The sequence below is a fragment of the Pleurodeles waltl genome, chromosome 8 (assembly GCF_031143425.1).
Source record: "Pleurodeles waltl isolate 20211129_DDA chromosome 8, aPleWal1.hap1.20221129, whole genome shotgun sequence".
NCBI lineage: Eukaryota > Metazoa > Chordata > Amphibia > Caudata > Salamandridae > Pleurodeles > Pleurodeles waltl.
Window position 1 is genome coordinate 1156853587 of NC_090447.1, and position 25268 is coordinate 1156878854.

Sequence of the window (25268 nt, forward strand, 5' to 3'; positions counted from 1 at the left end):
AAGGTCTGTTAGATCTGCCATCCTTGCTGTGGTATTTCCCAAAACCTTTTGGCTTCACCTTCCGGTTTGCTGAATTTGTTTTTTTAGCTTTTATGACTCTGTGTACTTTACCACCAGTGCTAAGGTGCTTGTGGGCCCTCCTTCAAATAAGGTAAAATTGGACTACACCTAACTGACACATTTTAAATTACTGGCAAGTCCATGGTACATTGTACTACCAGGACCCATAGCATATTAATTAAATACTACTAGTAAGCAGCAGCACTCATTGCTCCACCCACTAAAGTAGCATCTTAAACCACAGCTCAGGCAATTAACTGCAACCTGTTTGGGTAGTTTTAAGCTGCAATTTCGACCTGACATAATAAATCTTTTGGAAGGCCTAGAGCTTCCTTTTTAATATGTGTATGTCACCCTCATTGTCAGCCCTAACTGCTCATAGGACAGGGTGAATTGTACTTAAAAAGTAAAAAATGTGTAATTATGTTTTACACGTCCTTACAGTAGAGCACTGCTAAAATCTTTTTTCACTGCTGTTAGGCCTATCTCTCCCACTGGCTAACCCAGGGTTCTCTTCTTACATTTAGTAAGTGCTAACCTTAGTTTGGGAGCAGATAGAGATTAGCTGTTTGCACTCAAATTAATTACAATCTAAAATCCTCTTTAATGACGAAGTTGGATTTTATGTTACAGCTTTGAAAATGCCACTTTTAGAAAGATGTAATTTTCTCATCCCAACCAACTGTGCCTTTATGGCAATGTCCTGGATCACATTACTTTGGATGGCTCTGCTGTTGGATTTTGTGCGTTGCTTCCAGACAGTAAGAATGATGGGGTTTATTGGGGACAGGATGGGCCATTCTGACAGGATGACTGAGAAGGGATACACCCAGCACCACTTACACTTCAAAGTGTTTTGAATACAGCATACACAAAGAAACCTGACACCAGGTTTGCTTTGTGTCACCCCTGACAGTTTGGAGCTTTGACCAGAAGAAGTGGGAAAACTTTCTAAACACAGCTTTGGGGGCAGGACATGGGGTCCCCCCATACAAAGACTGACACTAGGTATAAATAATGGACCTCCAGAGCCACTCATCAGAACATGCTTGGACCTGTAGAAGATTCAGAAGGATTGTCCTGCTACCAGAGGACTGTCCTAATGCCTCAAGGACTGCCTTGATGTCTGAGGAAAAAGACTTGACCTAACTGTTTTGCTCCCAAGCTATTCAGAGTGTCTCCAAGAATCAATTGACTGACCCCTTTGTGAGCAGGCTTCAGAGGCCTCCCTGCACCTGCCCAGCCATGCTTTACCCTGACAATGATTGTGGTTGTTTTCCTTCATGGGACTTCTACCCCTCTTCAATCAAAAAGCCAATTTCTTACAAGGTTCATCCTCTTGAGTGTAGCTTATACTTGAGTGTGCATCAATGATCTGCATTGTGCAAATGCCATCCTTGCTGCAACACCTTTATTAAAGCTATAGTAGCCATTTAAAGCACTAACACGGATGCTGGTGGGCGGAGGGATCATAATATATATTATCCAAAGCATTGTCATACAAAAAAACAATAAATGAACACCATCTACCCTAATAACACTAAGGACCAAAAATGTGGGTAGATCTCATAGCCTACACCTTTGAACTATTTATCCTGTTAGCTATGGTGATGGTTCTGGCTAGCGTCATGAACAGTGCTGGTGGGCAAATGTCCAGCACCAAATTTAATCTGCATGAATGCAGCAAAAGCTGACATCTTGTTGGCTGATTGTCTGGTATTCCCTTTCAGCACTATAAATACTGGAAAGCCCACCATCAATATCAAAGAAGGCAAATATCTGGGAGTTCTGATTGAAGTGAACTTGTCTTTTTCACTTCAATTCAAGTGTGCAGCTCTAGGTTGCATCTATCCTTGCTCTGAAAGATCCTGACCCTCCTCCACAGTGAGCATCATGCAAAACTGTCAACAGCTTTAAAAATGGTAAGATCGAACTATTGCCATGTGGTATATATAGCACATCAAAAATACTGGCCTAAAAGCTGGAACAACTGCAGAACTACACAGCAAGATTGTGCTTAAGCCTCCTGATGTTAGAAACATGTAAAAGTAACATTGAAATAATTGTGTTGACTACAGTAGACAAGAGACCCAAGTTCAAATAACTTTGTGTGGTACATCAAGAACACTGGAAGAAGGGCTCACAGTATATGTATATTATGGCCACTCACTACATCCCAACCAGGAATATCTAGTCAGCAGCAGTCCACCACATAACCCAACAAATCTTCAGGGGAAAAGCTTAGAGGCAAATCCCTAGGAGTTTAAGGCCCAAAGGTATTGAAGACTCTGAATCCAATCGTAAGGGTAGAACAAAACAGCATTTGATTTAGGAAGATCCTAGAAACTGAACTATTCAGACAAGTTTTTGAGTAGATCACACTCAAACACACCAATTACCATAGGAAAGGAGACAAGCCAACCTTTGTGAAGGTCCTTCCACTGTGCAAGAACAGTTACTGCTGAGATTTTAATAACTTTTTTATCAATTTGAACTAGAAACAATCTTTTATTAAACTCTGCAGATTATTCAGCACATGATGGGGTATGTGGCAAATGTGGCAGATTCATTATTACATAGAAAACACTATAACCACATAATTGCATTATTCCAGTGGTACAAACTATGACCCATTGTCATAGTACAATTACAGCAGTGGCCATTTCATAGTTGACAAGAAGGCACAAATAATGCAGCTGGTGCCATTACATACATAGGACCATATTTATGGCCAAGTGATGCAGCACAGTGCAGCAAGTCACCTTGCTGCACTGCAATGCACTACACTGCATCACAGGGAGAAGGAAGGAATACACTGTATTTAAAAGAATACAGTTCATTCTTACCTTTGTCCCTGTGCTTGTGGCATTTTGGCACCTCAGCTCCAACACAGTCACCCTTGCACCATAGTGGAAGGGTGTCTCCATTAAGGAGGACTGTTTCTGTGTAGGAAGGGGCACCTTCATGCACAGACACAATCCCCTGAGACATATTCCTCTATGAATGCTGCAGAATGCAGCACACATAGAAAGAGGAAGTAATGAGGATACATTTCCCCTTGTTACGCCTCACATAGGGAGGTGTAGGTTTTGAGGGTATTCCCTGGTCTACCACTTCTTGTTCATCTGGGAATGTGTCAAAAGCCATGGATGCTGCATGGGAACACCCGTGCAACACCAATGGAATGCCTCCTTGATACAGGGGGGCTGATTTGGATATTGGTGGATGGGTTACTCTGTCACAACGGTGACGGATATCCCGTCTGCCAAAATCCAAATCCTACTGAATATAATGGGATTTATATTTCAGCATACATGATATCTGGAGTAACCCGTCTGCCAATATCTAAATTAGGTCCAGAGTAAGACAACGCAGTGATTTACACTTTGTTACTTTACTCCTGATCTATGAAGCTACTTAGCATAGAGTAGTGGGAGAGGTGACGGGAGTAGGAGGGCAGTTGATCCAGGATTTATTGATGAAGCCAGCGGTGGAGTGGCTGTGCTTCCCTTAGTATTTCCTGCAAAAGAAGATCTGGAGCAATGAAGAAAACTTGTCGATTGCGTAGGAGTAGTATAAGCGTTGGATGAGTCATTACCACATCTGCATTATTTCTACTTGTAAATCAACTGTCAGTCGCGGCTAAGTCGGCTGTGTTACATGTTTGAGATTTCTAAACGAGATTTTCGTTCCTCTTTGACCTGTGCCTTGCACGCGCCCCGTTATAAAAGTTATTTTTATGTTTAATAAACAAAGCTTTTAGGCAACTGTAGTAGAAACGCAGACATGTCTGTTAGTGAACACGCCAATGATGCTACTCGAGTTAAATAACATACAATCATTTTTGAAATCTCAGTAAGCACTTTCTTTCTACACGAGGTTCATAATCCTTTACTAATGACTTAGGTCTAGACATAAATCAGCAGCGAATTGTCTGGTAAAGCAATATCACTGTATTGACTCGGATTCTGTTGGCTCATCCAACACAATCTGTTGCGGTAAATTTTCATCTGCAGAGCTTGTTTTCGTCTCTCTGACTCATGTGAAATAAGTGCTGTTGCTATTCTTGTAGATACAGATATGTGTCCTAATTAGTCATTCATCATCCATTTTGTATGATTTTTTTTTTTACTTTCGTGCTTTTAATCTTGGTAGGGTTATTGTTATGTGCAATGTAAACTGACAAAACACAGTTTAAAGGGATGTAATAGATAGCATTTCTAATAATGTTACTTTACATTTTTTTAAACGTAGACATTCACTAGGTGAAAATGCTAGTTAAAACATAGTCCGAAAGCTGATCCATAAAAGATCTGTGAGCAAAACAGAGCACCTTGAAGTGAATCCCCATAAAACCGCAGCCAGTTCACTGTATGGGATCTTGTCAAATTGTTTATTATATAGATAAGCCAGAAAACCATAATTTGAAATTCTTGGAACATACACATAAATGAAACAGGAAAACCTCATTTGAAATCACTGAAATGTTTTTTCAGAGTATTAGCTGAAGGCACTCCAGAAGCAGTGTTATGTTTAGGAATATGGGTATCACTAAGCACTAGAGACAAAAGTATCCATCATTTTCCAAGAATCAAGCGCGCAGTGAGGTATATTGTAGTACAACCTATAAATGTCTGGTCCAGGTCCTTGGAGAAAATGTCACATTTCTAGACCTAGCGTACCTTGTGCAGTCAGGAGACCTCAAGGGAGAAGGAGACCCTCTTTTTCAGATTTCTGCGGCGGCTGAAGCACAAACTTTTAATTTACCATGATTGGTGAAGCCAGAGGAGTGGTTAGTGTCATTATGGAGAAGCAAGAGTGCGCAGCTTTAAATTTCAGTTCTGTTCTTGTGCCAGAATCAATCAGGCCTTTATTGGCAGTGGTACAAAACATTATACAAGAGAGGCTGCATAACACTTTAGTAACAGGAAATAGAATTTCAAACACCATACGCTAAGGTGCTTTGGTCTTCTAATAAGTAGTCAGTCTGCAAAAGGTCATCCTTGACAGGAGCTCACCTACCCTGGGTGCATGGATGTGGTTTAACCAAAATGGCAGGGATCGGAGAAGGGACATCAGACGCTACTCGACAACAATAACATCGAAGAAGAGACATCAGACACTACTCGACAACAGTGGCATCGGAGAATGGACATCAGACACTACTCGATCACAATAGCATCACACAGTTGGGAGATCGCCCCACCATTTTGCCATCACAAGAGTGGGACATGGAGAGGTAATCAGAAAAGGAGTCCAAAAGCCCTGCTTATTTTCTTTTCCTGCTGGTTCATTCATAACTCCTAAAAGTTTGGGTAATAAGGGCTGTGGCAACTGTACCAAACGGAAAGCAAAGTTTAGCAAAGACAAAACCTGGCTACCTCTAATAGATGACCATGCAGTTCATAAATGTAAAAAAATCAAAAAGTTAGTTATTTTTTAACATAAAGGCCCTCGTTACAACCCTGGCGGTAAATCCCGCCTATCGCCGTGCAGAAGACCGCCAACATACCGCTGCGGACGCGGAATTCCGCTACTGGTATTACGACCCACAGCTCGGAATCCGCTACAATACAGGCACTCACACAAGTCCGCCACACCAAAGATCAGTGATAAACTGTCGATACCAAAACCAACACCGTCACGCCAACAAGAATACGCCCACACTATCACGACCCATGAATCAACGCGCCGGTCTTTCAACCGCGGTAAACCATTGGCAGTACACACCGCAGCACTCAAAATACACACACAATTACAAAACACAATCAAATTGGACAATTCAAAATGCACACACCTGATACATATACACACACCACTCCCACACACCCAATCCAATATAAAACAAACACCCACATTACACACAAACCCTTACTACCAGAAACTTGAAAGCAGGCCAAAGAGAGACACTACCAAAAGCAACACCAGCATTCACAGACACACAACACCATCACTTGCACAACATCCACGCACCTCAAACAACACACACCAACACGTCCCCTCACACATCACAACAGACACCACCTCACACATCACCCACACAACATCATGGCACCTCAAAGACACCCCAGGTTCTCTGAGGAGGAGCTCAGGGTCATGGTGGAGGAAGTCATCCGGGTAGAGCCACAGCTATTCGGATCACTGGTGCAGCAGACATCCATTGCAAGGAAGATGGAGCTATGGCAAAGAATTGTCGACAGGGTAAACGCAGTGGGACAGCATCCAAGAACACGGGATGACATCATGAAGAGGTGGAACGACCTACGGGGGAAGGTGCGTTCTGTGGAATTCAGACACCAGATTGCTGTACAGAGGACTGGCAGTGGACCCCCACCTCCTCCCCCACAACTAACAACATGGGAGGAACAAGTCTTGGCAATTATGCATCTGAGGGCCTGGCAGGAGTAGCAGGAGGACTGGACTCTGGTAAGGCAAATCTTTACTACCTTATCCCCCCCACCCCACCTGCATGCCACTGCATACTCCCACCCTTACCCTCACACCCATCACCCCAACAACCCACAGATACCTCACCAACACAACCCACACATCCCAAAACCAGGCCATGCATGTCACACCAATCCATCACCCAAGCATGTGCAGTACAGAGACTCACTCATGCCCCAAAATCACCATTCACACAAGGGCCAAGCCAATAATGCAAGCACTGGAGTAGAGGGTCACTCACCCATTGCACACGATGGCACACACAGATACAATAACTATGCATTTACACCCCAACAGGACCCCTACCCAACGTCACTGGACAGGAGGTGCCAGACATATCCAGTCCCCCCACAGAAGAGGCCCACAGTGATGACAGCAGCTCTGCACGCCTGGATCAAGATGACCAGCCCGGCCCATCTGGGACCTCAGGACAGTCAGTTCCCCTGCCACTGTCACATGCCACCACAGAGCCTCCCCCCTCAGGAAACATCAGCACAGCACCCACCCAGCGGGCCCATCCCTCTGTCCCCAGGACACGTCAATCAGCAGTGTGTCCACCACTACAGGAAATTCAGGCAACCCCACTAACACAGGATGATCAGGGACCTGGGGCCAGTGGGCACACGATTCAGGGGACAGAGGCACAGGATCAGGGAAACTGGGAAGACTACTGTGCGACAGTGGGGACAGGCCCAGGGAACTGACACTCCACGAGGCACTCTCCAACATCATGGGAACTTACCATCATTTCCAGGAGACCATGGCAACGGTACTGGCCAAGTTTCAGGAGACCCAGCGGCTGCAGGAGGAACACTACCTGGGGATCAGGGAGGTCATGAAGTCCATTAACACCACCCTGGTCACCATTGCAGGGGTACTGGCAGACCTTTTCAACACCAGGAGGGACAGAGTGGCACAACAAGGGGCCCCTGACACTAGCCTGGACGATGAACAGCCCTCCACCCACGCCAGCACTAGTGGACAGGAGGCACCACCACAGGAACAACAGGACACTAGCACCCCACCCCCTGAAGATGGAGAACCACCCCGTAAACGGTCCCTGAGATCCAGAAACAAGACAGAGAACATTGCCAAGACCCCGCCAGGAAATGAGACCCTCCAAATTTCACCCTTCTGTCCCACTATGTTACCCTGTCCATCCTTAAACTGCCATTGCTCCACTTCCTATGCCCCTTTGGACAATGCAGCTGTGAAACAAATAGAATGGACTCTGCCATGGACATTCCTCCACCATCACCCCAGTCCATTTTAAAACCCACCTCCACTTATTTGCACAGGAATAAACACACTTCAATCACAAAAAAATCAGGAGTCAGTCTGTGCTTTCACAAATGTGTAATTGCAATAACTATGGAATATAGCAATGTCAATGTACTTGTGCACATACCAATGTAACACAGCTGTAGGCCAGGAGTAAACCAAGCAGAGGGCAGAAAGCGGGACCCAGATCTGTGAAATGGAAAGTCAAAGTGACAAGTCAGAGACCATACACTGAGTGAAAATGACAGACTTATGCTAGCTCAAACAACAGTATGAGATGTGGGAAGCAGTTACATCTTCTTACCTGTGTCTCACTGGAAGTAATGCATGATAATGTTGTTTCGGTTGTCGATATCCTCTTCTTCTGTCTCCTTTTCTTCACTGTCGACAGGCTCCACAGCTGCCACAAGACCACCATCTGGTCCATCCTCCTGCAGAAAAGGCACCTGCCGTCGCAAAGCCAGGTTGTGCAGCATACAGCAGGCCACGATTATGTGGCACACCTTCTTTGGTGAGTAGTATAGGGAGCCACCTGTCAGATGGAGGCACCGGAATCTGGCCTTCAGGAGGCCGAAGGTGCGTTTGATCACCCTCCTAGTTCGCCCATGTGCCTCATTGTAGCGTTCCTCTGCCCTTGTCCTGGGATTCCTCACTGAGGTCAGTAGCCATGACAGGTTGGGGTAACCAGAGTCACCTGCAAATGTCGAGGGATATCTGTAAGACACACAAGAACCCTTAGGGACAGCCCCATACCCAGACACCTATGTCAACTGTATTGGGACCTTTGCCTCACCTATTAGCCACACACGGTGCCTCTGGAGTTGCCCCATCACATAAGGGATGCTGCTATTTCTCAAAATGTAAGCGTCATGCACAGAGCCAAGATACTTGGCATTCACATGGGAGATGTACTGGTCTGCCAAACACACCATCTGCACATTCATCAAATGGTAGCTCTTCCAGTTTTTATATACTGTACCTGTTCATTCCTGCGGGGGGGAGGTACAAATGCCACATGTGTCCCATCAATGGCACCAATGATGTTGGAGATATGTCCCAGGGCATAGAAGTCACCTTTCACTGTGGGCAAATCCTCCACCTGAGGGAAAACGATGTAGCTGCGCATGTGTTTCAGCAGGGCAGATAACACTCTGGACAGCACGTTAGAGAACATTGGCTGGGACATCCCTGATGCCATGGCCACTGTTGTTTGAAAAGACCCACTAGCCAGGAAATGGAGTACGGACAGAACCTGCACAAGAGGGGGGATTCCTGTGGGATGGCGGATAGCTGAAATCAGGTCTGGCTCCAACTGGGCACACAGTTCCAGGATTGTTGCACGGTCAAGCCTGTATGTGACTAGGATGTGTCTCTCTTCCATTGTTGACAGGTCCACCAGGGGTCTGTACACCAGAGGATGCCGCCATCTCATCACCTGCCCCAGCAGACCTGCCCTATGGAGGAGAACAGCGAGCAGAGAGTCATCCAACACTGAGGTATCACAATTTGTTATTTGCAGAAACGTTATTAATCCGCAATTTGCCGGTATCTGTCTATATTCCCGGCCCAGATAGGTGTGAGGCAGTTAACATTCATCCCATGTGGCCTCCTGAAATGGCGGCTGCCTGACCTGTAAGGTGGGACAAGGGGATATGAGGTAACTGCGCTGGCGTTGTACACCGTCGTGGTGGGCGGTCGAAGACCGCGGCGCAATTCTGCATTGGATAACATTGGGCCCTATGGGTCCCAGGAGCCAATGACGATGTACGCCGGCGGTGACGGTACAGACCGCCGCGGACGTGAACGCCATTTTCTGTCTGTTCCCTCACTTGATACCTGACATTTCAACAGGAGAGGCCCTACACTGCAAGTGCTGCTGTGACCTGTGTCTGGAAGCGATGATGGCTACAGTGTCTGGGGAAAGGGCCCCTCCCTTCACTTCGGAGGAGTTGGAGAAACTAGTGGATGGGGTCCTCCCCCAGTACACGCAACTGTACGGTCCTCCAGACAAACAAGTGAGTACACTGTGAGCTTGCTGCATGGGCAATGCCTGTTTTGAGTGGTGTGGATGGAAGATACATGGGGGGGCTGAGGCCTGCATGTACGGATGGTGAATGTATGTGCGTCAGGTCATGGGTGGGAACTGGTAGGCAATGAGTATGACGGTCCAGAAGGGTAACTAATTTCCTTTCCCCCTGTACCATTCATGTAGGTCAGCACCCACCAGAAGAAGGGTATTTGGCGTGCCATCGCCAAGGACCTCCGGACCCTGGGGGGTCTACCACAAACAAAGCACCCACTGCCGTAAAAGATGGGAGGACCTGCGCCGCTGGAGCAAGAAGACGGCGGAGGCCCAGCTGGGGATGGCCTCCCAACGTGGGAGGGGTGCCCGTCGCACCATGACCCTCTGATGTGCTGGATTCTGGTGGTGGCCTATCCGGAGTTGGATGGGCGCTTGAGGGCATCACAGCAGCCACAAGGGGGTGAGTACACTCTCATTCAGCTGACTCTGCGCACATTACGAGGTTTCTGGGTGGGGGAGGTGGGCAGTGGGTTCCCCTAGGCCAGGGCGAACTTGGTAGGCAAGGTCCCTTTTGAGGCAGGCTACGTGGCACCCCAACCCCACCAGTGGTAAGAGCCATCTACACTTAGTCAGGCTCCTGTGACTTCCAGGTGTGCAGCAACTGGTCTTAGACCTCATACCCCATGGTCAGCTGAAATTTCTAGGAACTGTCAGTGCATGGCGTAGTGCAGAGGGCTGCTCTATGTGTGTTGTGTCCGCCAACGGTAGTGGTGTTGCATGCACTGAACATGTCTTTCTTCTGTCTCCCCCCCCTTTTTGTAGTCTCCCTATTCTTGTGTGCAATAGCTTCATCAGGCGGAGGAGCATTGGCACCGGAGCAGGAGGGAGCTGCAACCCACTTGGCCCTGGAGGGTGAAACAACGGAGTCTGAAGCCACCAGTGGGACGGAGGGCAAGGGGAGCTCCACAGTGGGGACAGGAGCAAACAGCAGTGACAGCGACTCCTCCTCTGATGGGAGCTCCCTTGCGATGGTGGGCACCTCTGTGCCCACTGCATCAACAGGTACCTCTACCAGCACCGCCCTCCCAGCAGGCCCTCAGCGTGTGTCCTGTGCCCGCTCACCCAGGAGGGTGGGCATCTCCTTTGCCCCAGGCACCTCAGGCCCTGCCCCATTCAGCCCTGCTGCCCTCAGTGTGGCGGCTATTGACCTCCTGTGATCCCTCACTGTTGGGCAATTACCATTGTGAATGCCATCCAGGGTGTAGAGAGGCATTTGCAACAAACAAATGCATACATGGAGGGCATTCATTTTGGCCAGGCAGCCCAACAGAGAGCATTTCAGGCTCTGGCCTCAGCACTGATGGCAGCCATTGTTCCTGTGTCCAGCCTCCCCCTCCAACTTCCTCCACCTAGTTCCAATCCCCTGTACCTCAGCCTATACCAAGCACACCATCAGACAAGCATGCACACACATCAACACACAAGAGTGGACATGGCAAACATAAGCACCACACATCCCACAGGCACTCACACAAGCACCATCCCCATGCAGACACAGGAACATCCACTGCCTCCACTGTGTCCCCCTCCTCCACGTCCTCCACCTCCCTCCCTGTCTTGTCTCCACTCACACCTGCATGCACTACATCCTCAGCCACTACCTCCATCACCTGCACGCCCATCTCCACACACCGCTCACGTGCACTCACCACCCCCACTATCATTCACACATCCCCAGTGTCCTCTCCCAGTGTGTCAATGAGCCCTCCTCCCCAAAGTACACAAATGCAGGCACACACCCACCCAACAGCCATCCACCTCACAACAGCCTCCAGCCTCCAGCTCATGCACCTTCACCCAAATCCAGCAGACGCACACCTCCTACAACCACTACCTCTACCCCCACTCCCAAACCCCCTCCATCTTCCCATCCCAGTGTGTCTAAAAAACTTTTCCTGGCAAGCTTTGACCTCTTCCCTTCACCTCCCCCCGTCCTTCCCCTAGGGACAGGCTTTCCAGGTCCCAGCCCAGCACCTCAGCCACCAAATCCCCAGGCGCAGTGGTGCCAGCCACTGCAGGGTCATCGAGTGCACCACCCATCAAGGCTTCCAGTGTGCCACGTAGTGAGGGCAAGGACATTCCGCCACCTGCCAAGGTGAAAAAAGTGCCCACATCCCAGAGGGAGAAGCCAAAACTACCAGCCACCAAGGGCTCAGCAAAAACAAAAGGGGATAGTGGCAAGACAACTGCGGCACCATCAAAGGTGGGGAAGGGCCAAAAGCAGAAGAGCAGGTCAGGAGAGGGCATAGTGGCACCGACTGAGCGACCAGTGTCACACCTTCTGTCCACAACCATGCCAACCAGTACGGCGGCGAACACCGCTAGCTGTCCCGCCACCAGAACCGCCACCTGCACCGCCACCTGCACTGCACCCGGCACGTCTACAGCCTCAGCAACAGTCCCCAGCCCCTTCCCCAGTGGGCATCCGTCCGAGGCTGCAGGAGACGTCCTGCTTTGTGCCTTAGCAGGTGCTGACCCATTCACTGCTGCCAGCACAGCTGCCACAGACACCGCCGCAAGCACCGCCGCCACAGACACCGCCGCAAGCACCGCCACCGGCCCCGCGGGGTTCTCGGACACTGGCACCAGCGCTGACATGGCTACCATCCCCAGTGGTCAGTCGTCTGAGGCTGGAGGTGAGTTCGTGGACCCTGGGCAGCTTCCATGAGGCATGACTTCCATCACTGTTTGCACCTGCAGGTGGAATGCGAGGCCGCAGCAGTGTGGGGTATGTCGCTGCTTCCATGGCGTATCATGCTACTTGAACCTCGCCAATGTCGTGGCACTCACACCCAGGTGAGGGAATTGTACCAGCCACACTGCACGTGTAGCACTCTGGGCACCAGGCCCCCTCCAGAACCAGTGGAGTATCACATCCACTACCTCAGTCCTTGGAAGGATGAAGCCCTCTGGGCACCAGGCCCCCTCCAGAACCAGTGGAGAGATACATTCATTACCTCAGTCCTTGGCAGGATGAAGCACTCCGGGCACCAGGCCCCCTCCAGAACCAGTGGAGTATCACATCCACTACCTCAGTCCTTGGCAGGATAAAGCACTCTGGGCACCAGGCCCCCTCCAGAACCAGTGGAGACTGTTATCCACTTGAGAGACTGTGGCTTTGCACTCCCCAGGATAAAGCAGTGGGCAAACCACCCACTGGAGAGACTTGAGAGACTGTGGCTTTGCACTCCCCAGGATAAAGCAGTGGGCAAACCACCCACTGAAGAGACTTGAGACACTGTGGCTTTGCACTCCCCAGGATACAGCAGTGGGCAAACCACCCATTGGAGAGACACGAGCGACTGTGGCTTTGCACTCCCCAGGATAAAGCAGTGGGCAAACCACCCACTGGAGAGACTTGAGAGACTGTGGCTTTGCACTCCCCAGGATAAAGCAGTGGGCAAACCACCCACTAGAGAGACATGAGAGACTGTGGCTTTGCACTCCCCAGGATACAGCAATGGACATGGAGCCCCCTAGTACAGCAGTGGCATCGTGCGTTCATCAGGCTGAGTTGCCCCGCTCCCCCTCCCCCTGAGGTGCCTGTGTATTTTCGATCTGATGCCCCAGCAGTGTTCTCTCTGTTTCGAGTCAGGTATCATGTGTGGGCTTTGCCCATGAATTTTGGGTCCAGTGGTCCACAGACAATGATTGGTACACTATCCAGACTTATGTAGTTGGTGTACATATTTGTATATACTGAATTTTGACTTTTGACTAATGGATTTTTAATGATTACAATTGTTACAATAATTTCCTTTTGTCCTTGCATTCTTCCAGGGGGTTGGGGGGGGGGTGTATATGTAATGATGATGCATGTATTTGTGTGTATGTTATGTTTGAGGGTGAGGGTGGGGGTGCTGCGTGTTGCATGTGTGTATCACTCTCTTTCCTCCCCCCCTTCCCTGTGTTGTAGGTGCAGTACTCACCATAGTCGCCACCACCGCCGTTCACACTCCTGGTAGAAGAGGAGATAAACCAACATGGGTAACACCTGAAGTTCAGGCTCCATGGCGTCCTGGTTCCTCATTGGGTGTCGAGAGGTGAGTGTTTTCCCTTCTGTGTACTGTTTCCGCCGTGCTTTTGATAGTGTTGGTTCTGCCCCGGAAAAGGTGGCAGATTGGCGTCTTGAAATACAGTGGGCGGTACTTTGTCTTCCGCCTGTCTGTTGGCGGTTTCCGCCACAGTCATAATCCCATTTTTTTTTTCGCCAGCCTGTTTGCGGTTTTACCGCCGCTTTAACACCGACTGCCAGGGTTGTAATGAGGGCCAATGTTCTTTTCAGGCAAGTCTGCACTAGTCCATCCATATCTGTGCAATGTCCCATGCCTCACTTCGACAGGGTAGTGTTTTTGGACACCTGGGGAATACTTTTTTTATAGAGATGGCAAGCTATGTATTCCATCTAGCTCTAGCTGTTCTACCTTAAATACTTTATCACGTTCTTCACTTCATTGAGTTATTTATCTACATAGGTCACATGTTAACATTTAAGTGCACTGAATTGTATCAGTAATTCAATTTTGCAGCAGTGGTAGGCACATAATGCCACCATGGCTTCCATTGCAGGGGGTGCTGAGGGACATCAACACCACCCTGCATGGTTCCTCAACACACCATCAGGCCCCTTCCACTAGCAACCTAACATCTGGCCCATCCACTTCTGCAGCAGCCAGTGGAATGGAGGCCCTGCCAAGGGAACCACATGCCTCAGACACCCCTCCCTCTGTAGCTGAAGAACCCCCCGCAAATGTGGACATCCACCCAGACATCCAGCTGGATGCTACTCCACTCTATGCTATTCCACTCTACGCCATTCTACTGTATGCAGCTCCACTCTACTATGTTCCAGTAGAAGAAAGTAGAGTGGATGCACTACTGTTGCCTCTCCACTCTGCAACACTCCACTGTATGCTATTCCATTGTACACCACTACACTGTGAGCTACTCCACTGTATGCCACTCCTGTATATGACATCCACTCTTTGACACTTCATTCTGTGCTATTTGACTGGAGCCCACTCCAATGTACACCAATCCACAGTATGTTACTACACGCTACCCCACTCCACTGTACACCACCACAGTCTACACCACTCCGTTAAATGCCAGTCTAATTTACACTACTCTACTGATACACTATTACACTCTTCACAACTCCACTGTACAACACTCTGTTGTATGACACTCTAGTCTATGCTATTGCACTGTCTAGAATTCCACTCTACTACAATCTACTCTGCACTATTACACTGCATGCAACTTCCCTCTACACCTTTTCAAAATATGCTACTCCAGTATATGCTATTTCACTGAAATCCTTTCTAGTCTATGCCACTCTACTGTCTGCTATTACACTCTACTCCATTCCAGTGTATGCCACTCCAGTCTACCCCACTTCACTGTGTGCCACTACTCCTGTACGCTACTCTACTCTATGCTATTCCAATCTATGCCCCTCTACTGTACACCACTTCACACTATTCCTCTGTATGCCACTCTAGTATCTGCCAGAAGGAGGTCAGGATTTGGAGGTCAAGGGAGTGGTTTATGCTGTGTTGGTGTGGGTGTCACAGGTGCATGCTTCTGAGAGATATGCTTGTGTGTGGTGAATGTCTGTTCAGTGGGTGAGTGAGTGTGTTTGTGTGTCTTGGGGACTGGGAAGTAGAGGTGCTATGGGATGGAGTGGTGGATGTGGCAGTGGCTGTTGGGGAGGTGACTGCAGGTAGGCTGGATGTGGTGGATATATGTGTGTCTGTAGTTGTGGTATCTGCAGGAGTGGTGCTTGTGGTGGATGTCTGAGGGTCTGCCGAGGTATTGTCCATAAGTATGATGTGTTTGGTGGGTGTGTCACTGACTATTGGTGTGGTGCTTGTGGGTATGCTGGATGGGGTGTGAGTGATGCTGGAGATAGTGAGGGTTCCTACAAAACATATAATTGTTGTTGTGTCTATGGGTGGCTGTTGTTTGCTCGCTTGCCAGTGTGTTTTGTGGTGCTTGTGTTTGTGTGTGCTAGTTATGTGTTTTGATGTGGATGCATGTGTGCTTTGAGTAGGTAGTGGAAGGGGGAGATTTGAAGTGGGAAGAGGGAGATGGAGGGGGATGGAAGGTGGGTGGTGACTTGCTGCCATCAGTGAGGAGTCCAGAGCCTGCAAATATCTCTGTGAGTCAGACATTTCACCATTAACGCCTTACAGAAATACATTACTCGGTTGTAGCTGACTTGCCAATCCTTGAAAGGCATTCACAATGGCTGTCTGACCCACTGATATACTTCTCAGGAGGTCAATAGACTCCTCACTGAGGGCAGCAGCAGTAACAGGGTCTAGGGCAGATTTGCCTGTGGTGAAAGATATGCCCACCCTCCTGGGTACGGGCATGGTCAACTTGGTGGGGAGCAACAGGGAGGGGGTGAGAGAACAGTGGTGGTGGACAAGGATGGTAAAGGGGGATGACCCGATGGGTCTGCCACCTCTAGGGAGTGGCCACTGGAGGAAGAATCAAATGATAATGAGTATGTTCCAGTCTCCCTGTGGCACTCCCCTTGCCCTCCAGGCCATTGGGTCCATCTGTGTCAGTGATGTCTTGACCTGAGGTCCCATGGCCAGAAGCTTCCCCAGTCAACCGTGCCCCATCTCCTTCACTCGCCGATGCTGATGCTGCAAATACAAAGAGAAATATGGTCATCACATAGCCATGATCACACTTGAACAGCATCCCTGATTAGCTTACAGTACCATGATGTCAAGTAGGCTCCAGCAACAAACCCTACCTAAGTGGCCCACACATGTGTCATACCATATGCATGCCTGCCATCTGAGCTGGCAACAGTTGCCCACAGGAAAATCAGGATCTCACACAATTACAATTGCATGGCTGAAGTTGTGCAATCACAATGACCATTCAACCAGTAGGAGACATCATCACCCTCAAATCTTTGCCCTGTGTAGCAGACCCCAGTCACCTGTTGGCGTACAATAGTAGGCCAAAACAATATGCAATTCTTCAGATCCCACACAAGGTCATGCACACATCTCTTTGTCACATACATGATGACCCAACAATGAGAAATGATGATACAACATTATGCCATGTTGATGACAAAAGGACAATATCCTCAAGAAGGTGACATGGAAATGCCCATTTCACAGTGTTAACATATCAACAATGTACAGTTCACCAAGTAAAATTTCTCCCATTAGAGTCACAAGGTAATATTAATGTTGCTCAGATAGGCCACACATTTGGAATGGAAATGGACACTTTAGACATCATGTGCAATATGTCAGCGAGAGATGTCCCCAAAATACACAGCACAATGAATTAGCAAGACCCACTGTAATCACCACTAATGTCTGGTACCCCTTACAATGACATACCCTGAGTGCATCAGAAGAAGCCATAATCCCTTGAATGTTGCCATGAGATTTTCAAGGACTTGTAGAAGACCCTCAACATGTTGCCCAGTGGGAAGCTACATCACTGTTTCCATTGTAGACATGCAGACCCAGATGTCTGTCTGTGGATGAATGGCTGTACCCTGGCATGTGATTTCAACATAACTGCAAGTCACTCTATGATGCTAGCCAACAGTCAAGGCACAAACCTTACCCATTACACATGTGCAGTGCACTTTTCAACATGATGCCACATCAAGTGCATAGATATTCACATAGTGGCTCTGAACTCTAGGCCTACCTGTTATGTCCCTCCTCGCTACTGCAGTTGTATATGCCAAATGACATGCTATGATGTGTGAGAGTATGTGTCAGCCAATAAACAATGATGACATACTCCTGTATGTGGCACAACATGAAATGTATCCTCATCATAAATGTACTATTCCACAAAACAGTTTGCCATGCACATATGCGTGAGGGAATACAAACATCAGCCCATCAACATAGGTAGACCATGAATTAAGCTGTAGCTTACAGATTTGAGGAATGAGTAAGGGTCACATGCTAACATGTAGGCACAAAGATTGTTGGTAACAGTGATGGCACATAAATCATGTCAATGGACATTCCCCACTTACAAAGGGAAAGTAGTGATTCATAGCTGCATTCAAAGAACAATGTTAGTCCTGTCACATGTTTGTTGGACACATTCACATTACAGTTTGCAGTGGGGCACCAGCACCCATCATACGATGAAGACAACTAGCTTCTGGGTGGCAGATGCCTACATACACATTTAACCAGAGACATGACAGAGGACACTGATCCATCACCTACTTACCTTGGGCCTGTAACATTTAGGAGTAGTTGTCTGTTGCATAGAAATTACACACACTACAACAATAAATAGTACTTGATTGATCAATGAACACTACCATGTGTCGATCATGCAGAGTAAATGGTTACTGGATTCCAACCATCCGTGTCCTAGGTCCTTGGGACAATAGCAAGGCACATGAGTATACAACGTATGACATGGCTACACAAACAAATACCCAGCTACTGTGTGACACATGGCTCATCCCTAGTCATCAGGGGGAGCTTTCAGAATCTGACTCAATCACTTGGCAATGTGATAGGCAGGAATATGCCCAGTACCCACATCCTTGTGGCTGCTCTGCTGCCATAAAATTCCAATCAAGCTCTAGAAAGGCCACTGCCAGAATGCATGCCATTGGGGTGTGGGGGTCATGGTCCGACCGGCATCCTGTCCACATTGGGAGAACAGGTCCAGCTGAGCCTACCTGATTATCTGGGCCCAGTGTCTCAGGTCTACCCACCTTTCTTCTTCAGTGGGCACTCTGAAGGCTGTGGACACCTAGGGTCCGCAACTTCTTGGCGATGGCTCTCCATATCCCCTTCTTTTTGATGGGTGTTGCCCTGCATGGATGCAAAAGACAAATCAAGAGATAATGTTCACAAGTCTCATCACAGATGGTTGGGACAAATACATGTCAGTAACATCAAGCTATAACTTTCCTATTTGTCAATACTCCCCAAGTGTGACACATACAAGCCAATAAGTATAGAGATAGGATTACAGACATAAATTTCCCAATCTGCAGACAAAACAACCACCCTGCTCAGACACTAACATGACTAAGCAAACTTATTGACATCATGTGTGACATGCTCTAGCTACCTGACTGAAATGTGAGCCACTATGTGACACATCACACCTCTGTGGCTTCTGAAGGGTAAACTCCTTAGGCATCAATGGACCAACACTTTCACATTCTGTTAGACTGACTCTCTGCATACAGTGCATGCATGCTACTGCAAGAGTACAAATTCAAACATCACACATGGGTAACAATGAAGGGACTGGCAAGGTAGGCACAGAAAGTGTCTACCCTATCCATGTGTGGCCATGTGGCCTAACAAATACAGACTCATGCCACTTCAGGGGGTGGGGTTCTGTGTTATGTGCCTATACCACAGAACATGCTTTTGGACACAAAGGCATGCATTCCACAGTTTCTGCTATGTGACCAAGTTACAGAGTCACATATCATGGTCTCCCAGGAATCACCACACCATCTGTACTGTGAGGATGCCATTTCTGCAATAAGCCTGCACAGAACAAATATGAGCTGTGTGAAGGTGACAACAGACCTGTGGGAGTAAGGGACCTGTCATGAGTCAAAGAAACACATTGACCCATGATGCTACTTGCCCATGTGTACTAGATTAGTGCCTCATCTATGGGTCCATTCCTAATCTAATCAAAGGAATGAGGCATTACACCACAGCCTCACATTGCCAATATGACAGGATCTGCTGGGGGACAGGAAGTGGGCACAGTGCCACAGTTGTATAGCCACAATGACTCCACCCCATCCTAGACTAGGACCCATTCTGGGAGATACGTGTGACAGGCCATGGCCTCTTCAGGCTCTGCATATGGAACCTACATGACACTATGTTCCCATCACTTCCATGCATGACAGCACATCATGTAGCTAACAGCAAATTGACATATGGTGTGTGTGGCAAGCTGAAGGGCAGAGGGTGTCATGATATGCTTTCCAAACAACAGTCTAGCAAGGAGAGAGGTGTGAAGAAATCTCTATGGCAACATACACATTGCTCACATTACTCACAACTGTCTCATACAACATGCATGCTCAGCTCATGCTGTCATCCACATACATGTTGTCAGACATATACAAAATTCACGAGGAAAGAGAGGTTAGTGGATGGCAGTAATTTCTCCTCACTTAGTTATGTGCATCCAATACAAAGGTGATCTATGAACCCCAAAATCACATACAACACAATATGAATGTATTCAACACATGGCACTGGTCACCAATACCTACACATTGACTCTCCCATTGATGCCACACGGACCACCAACAGGCACATGAGTAGCCATATTGGCCCACATGTCCGCATTCTAGACTGTGAGGAGGGAAAGGATGGTGAAGTACAGACAAAACTGTGCACATGAGGTACCCACCTGCTCCTCTGATGTTCCATACAGCTGTCCATACAGGAGTACAACCTTGTTAACTAGCATCTCCAGCTACATTGGAGAGAAGGCTGGTCCCTGTCACCTGCTGGGTATGGCATGATTGCTCCGAGAGGTGGTACACAGCAGCTCTTTAGTGGGTGTGTTGCTGGCAGCGGTGTCAGGAGTCAACTAAGTGATTCTGTAGAACATGGCAGTCACTTCCTCCACGTACGCAGTAGTCACCACTGGAATACACAGCTATTGGCCCGCGGCCACCACTGGCAACAGTGTTAGCCTATTGCTGTGTCCTCCACAGTTGTAAGCACCTACTGCCATGACGACTTCTGCTGGCAGCCACATGCGGTTCCAGTGGAGTAAGTCAGGCAGCCACCATTTTAGAGGCCTGATATGTGGGATTGGGCTTCAAAAACTGTGTCACACCTCTGAAAATATTGTTTTGAGCACACAAACATGCTTATCCTGTCTTGTTATGTAGGCCCCCCTATCCAGACACCACTGTAATATGTTGCAGGGCACAGATGACATTTTACAGTGAGCACAGTCCACCCCCTTTAAAGGTCATTTCTGCAGTCGGAATATCCACTCACATTTTGAGGGGCACTTGTGATGCACTTATTCAAGTGTCCAGAGACATGTTGTGGACACATGTGTAGAAAACCATGGGTATCACATGTGACCCTACTGTCTAGAGTTCAGGAGCAGTGCCTGCAGGGAGTTGCAGTCTTGTCAGTCTCTGCAGTACACACACTGTACAAATGTTGTCCCCCAGGTGACTATACAACCTATGAGACTTGCCAAACAAGGGTATTGGTAGTAGTGAACACTGGACTGGTGGTTTGATTCACAGACACGGGCCTTCCTGGCATTTGCAGACCTGTCAGTCCCTGTAGTACACACACCACACAAATGTTGTTCCCCCAGGTGAGTACACTTCATTTGAGAGATTACCAAGAGGGTCTTTGGACACTTCAATTGGGACTTCACACACAGGAGTATTTGGATGAGAGTGGGATAGAAGTAAATTAGGTAAAACGTGAGCGGTGGGCATGCACGACATACCATTTTGGAAACATTTTAATTGTTGTGACTTATCAGACTCCACTTGCCCAGGTATTCCTGTCAAGCCCTCAGGATGCCGGATGGCCAAGACCTTCTCCTCCCAGGGAAAGAGATGTAATGAGGAACTGGGAGGGCCACCACCAGTCGTATTAGCCTGTAGCAGGTGCCTGGAGGCTAGGGAATGGACCTTGCCCCTGAGATCATTTCACCTCTTACTGATGTCCTCACTTGTGTGCAAGGTGGTACCTACATCATTCACTCTGTCAACGATCCTATTCCACATTTCTGTTTTCCTACTGAGAGGAGTGTGCTGGACTTGTGCTCCAAACAATTGTGGCTCTACTCTTATGATTTCATGCACCATGACTCATAAATCATCTTCAGAAAAACATGTATTTTTTAAAACGTGACATGGAGGGGCAAGAAATCGGGTGACAGTGACTTGCTAAACAGAGGACGTCCAATAGGGTGTGAATGGACAAAAGTGTATGCAGGGTGTTCAATGGGATAGTGAAAACAGGGATGCCCAATCTATGTCCTCTACAACAAAAGGCGCTCTGGCTTTGTTGTCTTGCAGTATAAATGCAAATCCATCCAATGTGCTGTTTGTACTTGTAATACGGTCAGTGGTTGGTCGCTTTGCTGCTGGGGCTGGAGGTGGACCACCTATTTCTGAGCCTCACACAGGAGCCAGGTATTTTTTTCTGTTTTCATCTCCCTCTGTGTTTTTTTGTTACTGCTACTGTTTCTTTCATTTTCCTTAACTTTTGGAAGAAGTAGAATATTTTTCACTGATTCAGCATGGCGGGGAGGAGAAATCTACATTTCACAGAGGGAAAATTGTCAGTCATGGTGGATGAAATTAATAGAGTTGAGCCACAAAAGGGTTTGGAGCAGCAAAATACTACCATTTCTCAGAAAAGGCAAATGTGGGACAGAATAGTCAACAGAATGAATGCTGTAGTCAACAATCTGTGCATACAGGAGAACATTAGGAAGAGGTAGAATGACCTGCAGGGAAGAGTGCATTCCTTAGCCTTCAAGTATCACCTGGAGGCCCAGAGGGTTCCCAGCCCCCATTACAACTATTTCTCTGGGAGGAGAAGGTCTTGCCAATCCTACTTCTTGAGGACTTGACAGGAATCCCTGATGGAGTGGAGACTGGTAAGTTACACCTATTTATGTCTCACTAATCACAAATGAAGTCCTTGCCCTCAACTTAGCTGATCAGAATGTTTCTAGACACCCATCAAAACATATATAATTAAACTTAAATTTTCAAAAATACCTTGTCTTATCCAAATTAAGAGCATCATGTTTGTTACAAGCTATTCAACAATGACCAATATATATTGTCAGATTGTGTGTTGTCTTCCATGGATCACCCCTTGCATTTGCCTTGTGCTTTGCTGTATCTCAGTATATGTTGTTTTAAAACAGGTTCCAAACTCCATCCATCTGCAGATGAAGGTACAATGCTTGTAAGTGGTATCTTAACCTAATCACTTTATACACATATGTGTGTACATATTGCAAATGTGTGTTTAATGTTCACTGTGTGAGTTTGTATAGGTAGGTGTTATCCACTTTTTCACAAGTATTGGCAATAGTGTTTACACATGACTACAACTACCACAATGCCCTGCTTTTGTCTCTGCAAAGCAATAGTGTAATTTGATGTAGCTGAACCTCCCTTTCCTTCCACATATGGCAAAAAGTCAAAGTTTAGGTAGCTGGCATTAACCCTTTCATGGTATCATTGACATTTCATCTGTTGTGTTGATACAGTATGTTGTCCTTCTTGTCACTACACTCAATTGATCTACCTGCTCGCCTAAATCATAATCTGTGGATTCAAAGGTTTCCAACCATGTTCTGTGGCATGCTGATTATAAGTAGTATTGATGCACAAATTATTTTACAGTGTTCATATGATGACCAATGCCATTAAATACAATAAGTTGGACCATAGTTTGTTTTTGAAGCAGCTAGGCCTTCAAATGGCACTGGTTTCAAATCTCCTGTACACTGTGTTGAGTTGAACGTCTGGTTCATGGAATGTACACTGTCTATTTTACATTTCAGGATATTCTCCCACCATTGTTACTGAAGTGGGCCTCTGAATACATTAACCTGCATAAGTAAAAAGTAAAAAAATCACACAAAGACCTCAACATTCCCATTAATCATAATCTTTCTTTTCTTTAGGTTCTGTCATCTGGAGCTGAGACAGATTTGAGGTACAATGCAGACCTTTAATGTCTTTTCATTTTGTAATTTATATTAGGACCAACACCCAGGGCCAGTGGGCCACCATCTGCAGCTGAATACACCTCCACTCCAGGCCAGGAGCAAGTCGGATGATGAGGGGATGCCTGGTCCATCTGGCCTGTTGGGGCAGACAGTCCCAGTGAGACTGACTCTGCCGACACCTACACCTCCTACCCCAGCTGCTAAAACAACTACACAGATGGATACCTCTACTTTCTGTGTATAGAGGATCACAATTCCTATCTTGTGCCACCAGTCCTGGCTACTGTTGAACAACCACCCCACCCCCTCCAGTTGTGCCGGGACCCAGTGAGAAAGCCACACTGCCTCAAGGGCGCAGTGTAGTGGGGGTATGCATCATGGGGGAGAATCAGTGGAACACGAAAGTGAGATCACCATTAACTGATTTTTGGGATCAATACAATAGTCCAAAAGCGTGATGGGCCAGGTCCTAACAGAGATCCAGGACTTTAAGCAGGTGCAGAGGGAGCACATTCAAGAGCTACAGAATCACAATTCCAATTTTTGGTCCTTGACTGAGGTGATGTTTGACATTTACCATCACATGTGCAGGGCACTTCTTGTACCACCTACCCCTGTCTGTGGTACTATCATATCAGGACACAATACACCTTCTGCAGCCACAGACCAGGAGACCCTTACACAGGAGGAAAGTGATTCACCCACCCCAGTCCCTTTACCCGTTCCAACAGCCCCACCCCGAGAGGAAATGATCATGGGGACCACCAGGAGAGAATGGCAAAGCCTCTCCCATGACCTCCAAGAGACAACACACATAATTTTCTGTAGTGTGTGTCTACCATTCACTCTGTGGACTATACATGGACACATTTACCTTTCCTGAGGAGAGATGTATTACGTACATTGGACTCCAAACAAGTTGTACTCAACAAATATACTTTAATCCACCATGATGGACCTTTTTTATCCTGTTCTTTTATATTCTGGTTGCACATTTAATGCACTCATCATTTTGTTAAAAATAAATGTGCATAAAACAAAGTGAAAGACTGGTGTTATATTTATTGTGGTTATTCATTTTCTATGTTTTCTGTACACCATCATTTTTTAAATCTGTTAAATAATATGATACTAAAACAAACAAGAGATACCGACCAGGTAATGTATTTCCAATGTTAAAAAAGATGGAAAAAGAAACAATGAAATCTGAATGTTATGGTGTCATTCATTTCTAGGTAAAAAGTTTGTGACACAGTCAAATATGCTTTTCACAAACCATGCAGAAGCCAAGCATTCTGTGCCATTTAGACATTGCCATTCCAGAACCTTGGCACCGTGGAAGGATGGGAATATTACATGAAATAAAATTAAATGAACAAATTATTATTCATGCATGAACTCAGCTGAACTCAGATATCCTGTCCTCACAATAGGAATCCTACATCAATAATATCAATAGTCTACGTCATGACAGTAACAAAACTGGAGGCCACATGAACATTACAGGACACTGTTGCAGTATCTGGTTCAATGTCACATCCAGCAGTTAGTAGTGTGCTAAAAAAGGGTTTCAACTATGAGGAGACACATCAACAGCTTTCTACACTGAACACAAATTGGAGATTTTGCCAGCGTGAAGGAAGACCAT